At 37.0% G+C, this 13,808-nt stretch overlaps 1 pseudogene; it reads right to left on the bottom strand.

The window, feature by feature from the left end:
* Positions 1 to 2,325: 2,325 nt before the first annotated feature.
* On the bottom strand, positions 2,326 to 3,523 carry LOC149015657 (cationic peroxidase 1-like; annotated as a pseudogene).
* Between the last annotated feature and the right edge of the window lie 10,285 nt (positions 3,524 to 13,808).

Raw genomic sequence — 13,808 nt, 5'->3', positions numbered from 1 at the left:
ATTGGATCCCATTCCTTATCCCAATGGTCATCCATATATAATGGATCGGATGCTCTCCATGTCCTCTCACGGATTGGTTACCGGTCTTGAGCGCCCATGAGCCCTTATCTATTATATGCAACCCTACCCCTCTATGATGATAGAGGGCCTGTTTGGCACACAAGACCCAGTCACTAACATCACGGGTTAACCGGCTTCAATACCCCTGCCGAAAGGGTAGTAGTACTCATGAGTTCACCTAACCAAACATTTCTAGATATGTCCTAGGTATGTCAACCAATAATCAGGGAAAACGCCTAAGGCACCATAGGAATGCATCCCATACCACATCCACTGGTGTCCAATGACAGAAACGCCAAAAGGGCATTCCCCATTCTCCAATCACAGTCAAAGCAATCACATAAGGTTACCAGGGCAATGGGTGATCCCACAACCCTAGTTTGTAATATAAAATAAAAGGAGAAATTTAATTCAATATCATCCATATATTTTCATAACAATAATTTAAGTAAAAGAAAAACTCTATCCATTCAATCTCATCCATCTCATACATTAGACTAGTTGGCTACACCGCAAGTGATTATGGGGGAGACCTAGATACAAGAAAAAGTACTTCAAGGTATGTATTTCTTATTGGATCTGCGGCAATTTCATGGTCATCAAAGAAGCAATCAACTGTGGCACTTTCATCATGTGAAGCAGAATATATTGCAGCAGCATTATGTACGTGCCAAGCAATATGGTTGAGGAATCTTATGCAAGAGATGCATCATCTACAAAAGGATTCTACAACCATATACATTGACAATAAGTCAGCGCTCTCTCTCGCGAAGAATCCAGTGGCCCACAGCAAAACTAAGCACATTGATACGAAGTACCACTTTATACAACAGCATGTGAAAGACAACAATGTGAAGCTGGTATACTGTCAAACTGAAAATCAAATTGCAGACATTTTTACAAAGCCACTCAAGACTGAAGTATTCAAGAGATTAAAAACACAACTCGGCATGACAAGTCGAGTTTGAGGGGGAGTGTTGAAGTCAAACACCGACTTGGCAGGTCGGCAAACTCAAGAAAGAACCAAAAACTTGCAGAACCTTGAGGAAAAATCAGAGGCGGCAGAAGCTAGAGTCGGTTCAATTCAAACACAGCTTATAGCCGGTTTACTTAGAGTCGGTTAAGAATCTTATAAATAGAATGGAACTGCTATTGTGAAAGTATGCGTGTGTGCAATTAGAAGAAGGAAGCAAGAGAGTCAGTGGAAAGAAAGAGAAGGAGAGTAAGAGAAGAAAGCTGTTGAAACACCTTTAACATACTGAGCAAAAAAGAGATTGAGAGAGAGTTAATAGTGAAGAGAGAGAAAAAGTGCTGTAGCACGGTTTTTGTAAGACTTCCTTTTTTTTAAGGTAGAAGAGTGTTTCTTTGTTGTAGTGTATTTACACCTCCTTCTTGTGAGAATTATATATAAGTTTTTGTGAGTGGTTACACCATCACCCTGCTGCGCCAACAAATACTTGATGGTATTCTTTCCCCAAAAAAAATTTACATGGTGAGATTGATAATGTTTTCCTGAAAATACTTCCGGTTCTCATCAATCAAAACCCATTTTCCTTCTCTACTATCAATCCTCCTCTCGTATTTCCATTTTAAAATCTGTCCTTAAGTTTCAAAACCAACTCATTCTCGATTATGCTTTCTACAATGGACGGGGCAGCTTTTGAAAATACTTCCCTTGGCCAACGAACACATTACAAATTTGGAATAACCTGGAACAGGAATGTTGAAAAAGTTACGAAGCTATCTCAAGTTTTTCGTTCTGGTTGCTTTTGGTTTGAGAGAAAAAAAAACATTTGGATTCATTTTATGAGCCAAAATTAACCGAGAAAATTTCTTATTCACTGTGTTGTTCCTTAGTGCTTGCTAACTTTGCTAGGCTCGTCTCTGTTCCTCTCTCTTGTATTCTCCCTCCCTCTCATTTCCTTGGTTTGGTTATGAATTCTTTATTTTACCAAAAAAAAAAAAAAAAGTTATGAATTCTTTATTTATCAAGAAAACAAAAATGAATCCCTTAATATTAAATATATACTTAAATTTGGAATTTGATCCAGAGGCCTTCAGCAGTTGAGCTTCTATTTTTGGATCTATACGCCAATAGAAGATGCAAATTCTCATTATGGGAGCAATAAACACAGTTTTTTTTTTTTTTGGTAGACAAACACAGTTTTATAAACCCTTATAATATATTAACTACATGTATTTTTTCAGTTCATGCAGTTACAATCGCATTATTTATAGGTAGACAACAAGACTTTATACTACTACTTATTTGTCTTCCTGCAAATTGTTTCTGATCTCCCCATCAGTACCAGTTAGTGTACCCAGATTTCCCATTTTCAGGATCGCATTCGCAAAATCAAACAAGAAAGCAGAAGAGTTGGCACTATAGGTGATGACCTGAAAATCTGCAGACCCACCATTGTAGAGCTGCTGATCAGAATGCAGCAAGCCCTTCAAGCCCAGTAGGTCCTTGTAATAAGCATTGTCAAAAGTAGTTTTGCTTATTTTATCAAGAGGAGATTGTCCTCACCGCCGGTAGTTGGGCAACTTCTCTTCAGAGATGAGGCGAAGGATCTATCAATGTTTTTCTCTCCGTAGATACGAGCTCTAAAATTTGCACACCTAGCTTGTCCTATGGTGTGAGCTCCTGAAAGGGCCACCATTTCCTCCATAGTGAAGCCTTTGTTGGAGAAACTAAAGATGAGGTCACTCAGATTCGATGCTGGGGAAGGGAGGTCAGTGTTTGCTGTGCTAAAGCTTACTGTAGTCGAATCTCTTCTTCCCAACTGAACCGTCCATGGAAGCCCACCCAACTGCAAGACATGCACAAATCTTGATAAATATGAAAGAATATACATACGAAACAACCACTATAAGCTAGCTAGGGTGATGAGGGATGCTTACAGCAACAACCGAGTCGCGAGCAGCAACGGCGACAATATCGGCACACGAGACCACACCAGGACAGATGCTCTCGACTTTGGATTTTATGGTGTCTATCTCATCAAACCCTCCAAGTGAATTATTGTTTGGCTTAGCAGTCTTCTCTCCAGTGAAGGTTGGGGTGTCGTCCAAAAGGACAGATGCATCACAACCCTGTAGCACATACACGTAAACATGCAACATACACTGCTGTTAACATCTCTGAAGTGCACTGTAATGAAAATATATACTGGTAAAACAGAAGGAATGGAAAAGAAATGTTAATAAAGAACGAAGATCGATCGATGGATGTAGGGAAGAAAAAACTTGCATTCACGAAGCAGTCGTGAAAATGCAGACGGAGAAAGTCAGCACCCGTCTGAGCTTCCTTGAAAAGCAGGTCGTCCACAGCAGACTTGATGGTTGACAGAGCATTGGGACATGAAGAGTCATAATAGTTGGGGGATAGCTTAGCAGAGGCCACCCCCAGAACCAGAAACACTGAGAAAATTGCAACAAAAGAGGAAGAAACACAAGCCATGACTCAAAGAGAAGGAAAACAGTGAATGAAAAGCACTGCCTCAGACTCCCATTATTTATAGACCCTGCGAGAGAACCGATCACAGTTGGCCTATTGGGCTACACTCAGTTGGATATATAGATATAGCACTGAGGAAGTAAAATGGAAATTAAGAAGAGAAATCACCCCTCACAAACATTGTGACTTAATGCAACATTATCTCATCTACTGTATCGGCTGGAAATAGTACTGACGAAGTGCAGGAGGAGATAATTTCCTATCTACAAAAATAGATAAATTAAATTAAATATGGAAAATTATTTCCTAACATTAATTTGAGTATGCAAAGCAAGGAATGTGTAATGGTGTCAATTGATTACTCTGACCAATCCCATTCAATTTGAGCATGCAAAGCAGAAAGTTCGATGTCAGCTGATTTCTCATAACGGGCAATTGGTGTTAATTTTAATGCTATTTTAGTTTCTGGCATCACTTTGCTTCCACTGTAGGTTTGATTTTCCTTCTATATAAGTATATATAGGAAAGAATAAGTTCTCCATACCATTGAGGATATTACGATTTTACCACCAACTATTTTTAGTCAAAATTACTATATTACCTCTCCATAATGCTTTTATGCATGTTTTCATTGGCCTTTGCATGCATAAAAGAGATCATCACACCAATGTGAATCACACCTTCTTTCAAGGATATTATTGTATGCTACCTTTTATGTATACTCTCTAGTCTCTACCACACAATCACATATAGATCCCACCTTTGAAATTGGATAATTAAAGTAGGATTGATCACCCTAAAATATGGTGACTTGAAAAAGAGCTATTCATATCATGACATCAGAAATTAAAACTAATTCCAAAACTATTCTCCATCTTTTTTATTTATGGAAGGTCCAACCCAACTAAGGGAAGTGAGTTTGTTTTGTGTCATTCTCATGCAATAACCATCTACCTACACATAGGCCTTTTTTCTTTCTTTCTTTTTTTTGGTTGGTTGGGGTAAATAACTACACGTAGGTTGATGACTATATAAGTCACCTTCAACATTAAACTATTATTAGTTTTTGTAAGGATTAAGTTTATCCTATATATTATTCATTCAAATGGTTGTTTTGAACCAACCCAATCAGGGAAGGCAAGAGTTCTCAATACATTCCAATTATGACCAAATTGTTTTATCTATGAAGAAGATTTTGAAGAAAAATCAACTCTGAAGTGAAGACAAGCATGTGGGGACACAAAGATGATGCAAAGCAATTATGCCTTAAATTCCCTTCTTAGTAGCAGTAGTACACTAATGCTAGTATGTGGCTAATGTCCTAGTTTAATGGATTTGTCCATTCATCTTGTTAATTCCAAATAACTTTAAATCTTATGTTTACATGATGTATGAATATTATTACGGCAAAATCTGAACAACTAGTTGGATCTCCCATTAATCGAGAGTTAGATCGAACTTGATTGTGTTCAAAAAACAAAGAAAGAGTGAGCCAACCGTGTTGATCGAAAAGCCACCTTCATTGCCAAAGTTAAATTGTGAAGCAATACCATCCACATTGCAGTTTTAAGAAATCAAAGTGCTTAGACAATTAGTAATTTAGAGTTAGGAGTGTGTACTATGCCTTGCATTGATGGGGATATTTATACTCACCTTACTTACAGTAAACATGTAGGACGTGTTCGAGTCAACACTACACATAGAACATGCCCCAATCAACAATGTGGCTCCCGTCTGATTGTCCCCATAAGACAAGGTACAAGGGATGAAGAGTTTGATGTGAAATGACATGCAAATGATGTTAAAGAATAATAAGTCTAGATGGATATTTTTTTATACATAATACATGAAAGCAAAGAAAATTAATTATGTTAATGTAAATTCAGGTTTTTAAGGGTGTTGAGGTGTACTTGATCTTACACCGCATGTGAATTTCCATCATCTTCATAGATACTAAATGACTTTAAATAAATGTAGTTTTCCTTCACCAAATGTACATGAGAATCTTTTACAATAAAGAACATTGACTCAATTTAATCTACTAAATTAGGTATGAGATCAACTTGCTTGGTTAATTCAAACAATTCAATTCTACTTTTAGAATTGTTCTACCCAATTTTTTCAATCAAGTTGATCTGTAAAAATCTCATCATAGTTAATGCATCTGAAAATAATTGGAGCTCTTAATGAAAAAGCATCTCTCTCAATAATTGGAGCTCTTAATGAAAAAGCATCTCTCTTTCATATTAATCGGAGAATTTTTTATTTTTTATATCTTGGCCACACAAAGAGTGGGCTCTCTCATATTACTAAATTGAATCATCTTGATATTAGGCTAGAAGAATAACTAGAACAACCAAAACTAAGAATTTTCATTTAGGTTTGATTTCAAATTCACCCTTACTACAGCTAGAGTGCTTAACACTGAGTGAAATTTGATTAACTTAACTGATTGACAACCCTAATTTGGAAAGTAATTTGGAGGGGGCGTTGGGTTAAGCCTTTTTATGCCATGTGTTTTAAAAAAAAATGTGACCATTACATGAACTCATGCAAGGATTAATAATTTATTTTACTTGAAAGTGATGGTGGTGTGATGGGCAGGGAACTAAATTACTCAAGTGTAAACATAATAATTTGTCACTGAAAGGATGTATATATATATATATATATATATATATATATATATATAAATGTAACCCAAATATTATTTAATAACGGAAGTAGCTGAAATTTGTGGAACACTACCTCAAACTCCCATTATTTGTAGATCTCAATTGTTAATAATCGAGAGAGAGGGAAGAGAGAGGCAATCACAATTGGACCATAATTGGCCACAAAAGCTTATTGAGCTATGCTAGTCAGCCGGTCACAGTGAGGAAGCTCTGATAATAACTAAATCAAAAGAAAATTTTCTTTTTACAAAAATAAATAATCAGGAAAAGAAATTTTCACCCATAAATATTGTGGTTTGTGTGTCCATATCTCTCATAGGGTAGATTAAAATTTTGGTTTCTAATCAATTATTGTAGTTTTGAAGTTCTTTACATTAATAAAAATTAAAAAAAATAAAAGGAACAACAACAACAAAATTGGGCTTCTTGCAAGGATAGGTGTAACGGTGTCAATGGGTTAGTCTAGACCAATTCAATTCATTTCTAGTATGAGAAGGAGAGAACTCAATATATGATATCCAATATAGAACGGTCAACTTAGTTTTGATGTTACTTACATTTCTTGCATTACTTTGCTTCCACTTCAGGTTTGTTTTGAGTTTTATTTGCCATATAGGAGAAAAAGTTCTCCCACACCACTAAAGATTATACCATTTCACCAATGTATTGGTAGTAAAATAATGATATCGTCCCTCCACAATGCTTTCGCGTGTGTTCTCGTTGACCTTGTATGCATGTAGAGATTACCACAAGAAGGTGAACAAGCTTCTCTCAATGATGATATTATATACTACCCTCCTTGTACGCTCTATACTAAACAATCATGTGTGAGTCCCACCTTTGAAATTAAGAGTAATTAAGGTGAGATGGATCACCCTAAATGTATATTGACTTGAAAAATAACTATTCATATAACATCAGAAACCAATGCAAAGATTATTGTTCTCTCCTTTTACTTATGGAATGATCAAATTTGAACCAACCCAATCAAGGAATTAAGTGCACTTGTGGGTTTTGGTTTTGTGTCAATGTCATGCTACAACCATCTCGCTTCAACATTATGTTATTATTAATTTTGGTAAAGACAAAGGGTAACCTATCTACTAATTTAAATGGTTGTTGTGAACCAACCTAACCAGGGAAGGTAGATCAAGCTCTTAATTAGTGCATCCTAATTATGGAACAAATAGTTTTATCTTTGAAGAAGATTCTAAAGAGAAAAAAACCAACTTTGAGGTGGAAGAAACCATGTGAGGACATAATGATAGTGGAAAGCAATTGTCCCTTATAATAGTAGTGTTTGGCTAGTGTCCTAATTTAATAGATTTGTCCATACATATAATTAAATTTCAAACAAATCTCAAATCTTTTTGTTTATATTATAGAGTTTGAATATCATTTGAAACCTTGAGGTTTGCAAATTATTATGCTTGCATCTCTCAAAATTATTGTAATACTAATATTCCTTTATGCCTAATTCAAAACAGATTTGAGGTTAATAATTTGAAAAGTTTGAAGATGCAGTAAGTGTTGAGTCATCATTTAACCCTACTACTCTAATAGTAAGTAGAGGTTTAGTTATTATAATTGGAGATACAAGAAGGTAAACATCCCAAAATCAAGACTTGTCATTTTGATTGGATTTCAAATTCAACCTTATTAGAGCTAGTGTGATCATCACATAAACTCAAATAAAAATTCATTAAGCTCCCTTGTCTCAATTTGCACCGCCACCAAGTACCTTAGTATAGATCTTTCAAATCATAGTTGTCCACTGGTGTAGTAGGATCTGAGACTATCTTGACTTGTAGCTCTGGGCATTCAGGGAAATCTTCATACTTGTTTTTTGGCTAACAAATTTTCAAACTCACTCTTAAGATTCTTATCAAGTTTTCCAATTATCTTGCTTCATAATGTATTATCAAGCAGAATCAAACCACGACGCCTTCATTAAGATAAGTCTTGCGAACTGAGCAATCCTGCAATGGTAAAAATGAAAGGTGATGACCCATTAGACTGGTATCTTTAATAATAGTGAGAATCGAGCACGTTACAATACCGTGTTCGTGCGAGTGACTGGCACCACAACGGTGTACGTTACCAAGAATCCTAGAGGCCACAGTTCTCGGACGGGCGAGAAGAAAGGGGGGAGAGAGAGAGAGAGAGGGCGTTCACGATCATGACTGCGCGGACCATGATTGTTCTTCCAATTGGTCTCTGTACAAGCACATAGATCTCCCTAAGGTGGGTCTTTTATTTTGCTCTACTATCAGAAAATTTTCGACTTTTGAGATTATGCATTGAAATGCTGATGACCCTGTTGCTCAAGCTATGAACTCACACTGTTTGATGATCAATTAATGTATAAGCAGCCTAACTTATTGCAGTTCTGATCCATTATAGCATAAGCGGTACACCGAAATGTAATTCACAATTGACAAATTTGTTTACGGTGGTTTCCAATTTCCTGAGATGATTGTGAAAGCTTTCATTTTGTGATGAAATTGCGATTCATTCAACAACCCTCTTCCCATCTAAATGAGCTTGCTTACATTGATCATGTCTCGCTGCTATGCTTTATTGATGAATGACTCAAATATTACTATTTCAAACATTCGCCTTAGCGGCAGTATCCCTCGTAAATGTCACTGATTAGGAACAACTTTGTGAGTTAGTTATGTTGATGATTATATTGATGATGCATGCACGAACCATTAGGAAGTTGTTGAAGCACGAATTAATTAACTGATGATCTCCTTGAAATATTCACAGTTGGCTTTTAACCAGCAATGCTCGCAATTTTTTCGTTAAACTTGAAATTTGGAAGATGCTCGACAAGATAAATGATGCTCGACAAGATAAATGAAGTCTCAATCTTGAATATGACTGTTAGTTTAATACATTTTTTGTACTAGATATGTGTTCAGTTTTGATATGTTGTTGATGATTGAGGGATCTGCACCGCACACCAGAACTATTGTTGTAATCACAATACTCCTATAGAGCTGAAACGTACATGAAGTACTTTCTTTAAGGTATTTAGACACCCCGAATTGTGCAATACGGGTTCTAAAAGTGTCTTCACCCCAAGATCAGTCAGCTCAAACCTTTAAGGTTGCACCCCAGAAAGGTTTACTCAAGGTATAATCAGGTTATGTTCACTGCTTTAACAGAATAACAGGGAGAGAGAGAGAGAAAGAGGAGGAGGAATTCTATGTGTCAAGAATGAGCACGAAATTGAGTTTATATAGAGCCTCAAAGGCTGTGGGTGAAAGGGTAAGGCTGTGAGGGTACCTTTCAGCTCAACTCTCTTCAGCAAGGTACCTCCAGCTGACCTCCCTACAGGAGAGTGCCACTCAAATGGCATCTCCACGTATTCACCCAGTAGTGGGCTTTCCAGAATAGGGCCCATGACAAACTGGGCCTTCTGGATCAAGCCCACGACCCACGGCCCAAGTCCCAAGTCCCAAGTCCCAAGTCCCAAGTCATATAGATATATTAATAGGACACTTCGTTGTAGATGTCTTTCGGACTTGAATCTACACTAGATCTGATAAAGCACGCTACAGAGTACCGGTGAAGTTTGACTTCTTGAACCTATCCTCTTCAGTGTAGCTGGCTACTCCACCATTCATATCCAATTGGTCGACCTTCTTAACAACCCATTTATAAAGAAAAATAGACATTTTTATCGGCCTTGTCTCGAATCTTGGTCTCACAGATATTTAAGGAACTTTACCCGTGTAATATTTCCAATCGAAGGCGGCCTCACCCTCTATATCTGTTTAGGTCAGCATTAGGTGTGCACCACATTCGACACAACCCCACATTTCGTGAGCTATGCTTGATTAAGAGTCAGTTACTCATCCTATCAACAATATGGTGGTACTACTTTACTATAATTATTCAGAATGGGTATAGTAGTACAAACAGGTCATCTAGTGACTTCGTTGCTTACCCTTTGAACCTAATTCAGGATTTAACCTCTTCACATAGGTTGGGTGTCCGTCACATGACCTATGTCACAGGTCTTGATCCCATTCCCATAAGTGCTTCATTAAAAGCTCTTGTAGGCATAGCTTTAGTGAACATATCAGCTAAATTCTCCTCTGATTTCACGTAATCAATTGCAATTGTTCCTTCATCAATATATTGCCTTACAAGATTATGTCGAAGACTATGTGTCTTCTTTTGCCATTATATACCCGATTCTTGGCTCTTCCTATAGCTGCTTTCTTGTCACAAAGTGCAGCGATATAGGTGGCATTGGTTTGGGTCATAGAGGTATATCTGCAATCATGTTTCTAAGCCATTCAGCTTCACTTCCAGCCTTTTCCAAAGCTACAAATTCTGCTTCCATTGTAGAAGATGTTCCACATGATTGCTTAACTGACTTTCATGAGATTGCTCCTCCACCTAGCATAAACACATATCCACTTGTAGCTAGTGTTTCTCTTGAATCTGAGATCCAATTAGCATCACAGTGTCCATCCAAGACAGAGGGATTTCCACTATAGTGAAGTCCATAATGCATAGTACCCTTAAGATACCGAAGTAATCGTTCAATTCCAAGCCAGTGCTCTTTACTAGGATTATGAGTATGCTGGCTCAATTTTCCAACTGTTAGAGCAATATCTGGCCTAGTACAGTTCATCAGATATGTTACAGATCCAATAATCTGTGAGTATCTCTTCTGATTTACTGGTTCTCCAATATTTTTCTGAAAATTACTTTCCATAGTTAAAGGAGTTTTGAACGAACCAGAATCATAAAAACCAAACTTCTTAAGCATATTTTCCACATAATGAGCTTGAGAGAGTATAATTTCTCTTTCTTTTCTGATGATTCTAATTCCCGAATTACATCAAGAAGTGCCCAAATCTTTGGTGTCAAATAAAGACACTAGCAGTTTCTTAGTTTGATTAACTATTTCTAGGCTTGTTCCCATGATCAACATGTCATCTACATAAAGTAGAATAAAAACACCCTTCCCTTGATGAAACTTACTATATAAGCACCTTTCAGAATCATTGACACTAAAACCCTTTGAAATGAGAGCAGTATCAAATTTCTCATGCCATTGCTTGGGTGCTTGCTTTAACCCATACAATGACTTGACTAATTTACAAACCTTATTAGGTTGACCAAGAGATACATAACCTTCTGGTTGTCTTATGTAGATCTCTTCCTCCAATTCCCCATTTAGGAATGCTGTCTTTACATCCATTTGGTGTATCACCAAATTGTAGATAGATGCAATAGCCATGAGAACTCTCACTGTAGTTATTCTTGCTACAGGTGCAAAGGTGTCAAAGTAATCTATGTCTTTCTTTTGCCTAAAACCTTTGACTACAAGTCTGGCTTTAAACTTATCTAAGGAACCATCAGGTTTCAATTTCTTTCGAAATATCCACTTGGTTTCTAACACCTTTGAACCTTGAGGAAGATTTACCAATTCCCAAGTGTGATTAGCTATGATGGAATCTAGTTCACTCTTTATAGCTTCCTTCCAAAAGACAAAGATCCGGAGAAGTAACTGCTTCACTATAAGTGAGAGGGTCATTGTCTATAAGATAGACTATCCACTCATCAGATGAAAATTTAGCTTTCCTTTGTCTTTTGCTTTTCCATATAGGATTCTCATTTCCACTTGGAGTCAATATTATCTCTTTTCCACTGTCTTGTGTCAATTCATGAGATAAATCAGTTGTTGTAGCCAAATCATTTCCATGATTCATAATACTACTTCCAGACTCACTGTCAAGTCTATTAAATTTAAAAGGAAATATTCTTTCAAAGAATTCAGCATCCCTTGTCTCAATTATTGAATTTTCCTCACAAATTTCTTCAATGGTTCTTATAACCATGCAACGCGTACGATGCACATCCTAAAAACACACAGTCAATGGTTTTAGGACCAACTTTTCACTTCTTAGGTTCTGGAATGGCCGCTTTGACCAAACAACCCCATGTTCTCAAGTGTTTTACACTTGGTTTCCTTAAATACCATTTTTCATATGGTATCATTCCAGTTTTCCTGTGGGGAATTCTGTTTAAAACATAACATGAAGTTAATATTGCATCCCCCCACAAGTCAAGTGGTAAGCCAGAACTTATTAACATTGCATTCATCATCTCTTTTAATGAACGATTTTTCCTTCTTGCTATCCCATTAGATTCTGGTTGATATGGGGCAGTGGTTTCATGAATAATGCCATTCTCTTCAAAGAATTTACTAAGGCTGAAATATTCTGACCCTCTGTCAGTCCTTAGCCTTTTTATCTTTCTTCCAAGTTGATTCTCCACTTCTGCTTTATAAGACAGAAAGGCATTGCAAGCTTCATTCTTAGATTTCAGTAGATATATCATAGTATATCTAGAACAGTCATCTATAAAGGTGATAACATACTTATTACCACCTCTTGATTCTTGTGATTTGAAATCACATAAATCACTATGCACTAGTTCTAGCAAACCCGTTTTCCTATCCACTGACTTATGAGGTTTCTTGGTAAATTTAGCCTCAACACAAATTTGACATTTAGTCAGTGGTGGTTTAACATTATGTATAATGCCCAACTTACATATTTGAGATATATAAGGTGCACTACTGTGACCTAGTCTACCATGCCATAAATCAAAAGAATAAAAAACATAAGCAAGAATCGAAGTATTTATTAATTCAGTAATACTCAATACAAAGAGGCCATCATTTAGATAACATTTTCCAATAAATACATCATTTTTCAAGAGAACTGCTTTGTCTGCTTCAAAGGACAGTTTGAACCCAGCTTTATTCAGGAGCGGACCAGAGATCAGATTTCGCCTTATATCTGGTACATAGAGAACATTCTCCAACCTCAAAAATTTTCCAGAGGTCAGCTTCAGGGTGTTTGTCCTTTTCCGATTACATTGGCTGGTTGAGAATTTCCCATGAAGATCTTGTCAAGCAGCATCGAGTACTTGGAGAAGAAGCTCCTATCTCCACAAATGTGCCTGGTAGCACTTGTATCTATCACCCATGATGTTGACTTTTCAACTACAAAAGCCTCTGTTATCATTGCAGTGTAGATCTCAGAATCAATCAGATTAGCCCTTGCTTTCTCTGATCCTCCTTTCTTCTTTACCCCGCAATCCTTAATGAAATGCCCAGGTTTGCCACACTTGAAGCATGCTCTCTTCTTCTTTTTGAAGGAAGAATCTTGATTGGGTTTCAGAGACTTATTAAATTTCTTTTCCTGTTCAGTCTCTACCAAGTTGGCCTTAGGCTTATTGGAACTACTAGATTCGTTCCTAAGTCGGTTCCTCTCTTCTATTCGATCCGTACCACAACATCATTAAAGGCCCGGACCTTCCTCTTCTGTTTCATTGAGACCTTAAAGGCACTCCAAGAGGAAGGAAGCTTATGTATCAAGGCATCGGTCACAAAGGCATCTCGCGGAATGATATTCTCTTTTGCCGTATTCCCCACCAACACTTGATACTTGTTTACTTGGTCGAGATGCTAATCCCATCGACCATCGTAAACTCCAAAAGGTTTCAACCACAAACCTTAAGTTACCGACATCCTCAAGAGTATACTTCTTGACTAATGCCTCCCAGATTTCATAAGC

The sequence above is a fragment of the Hakea prostrata genome, chromosome 5 (assembly GCF_041222555.1).
Source record: "Hakea prostrata isolate BN-2017 chromosome 5, UWA_Hpros_2, whole genome shotgun sequence".
NCBI lineage: Eukaryota > Viridiplantae > Streptophyta > Magnoliopsida > Proteales > Proteaceae > Hakea > Hakea prostrata.
Note: the sequence above shows the minus strand (reverse complement) of the source record. Positions and strands in the feature narration are given on the sequence as shown.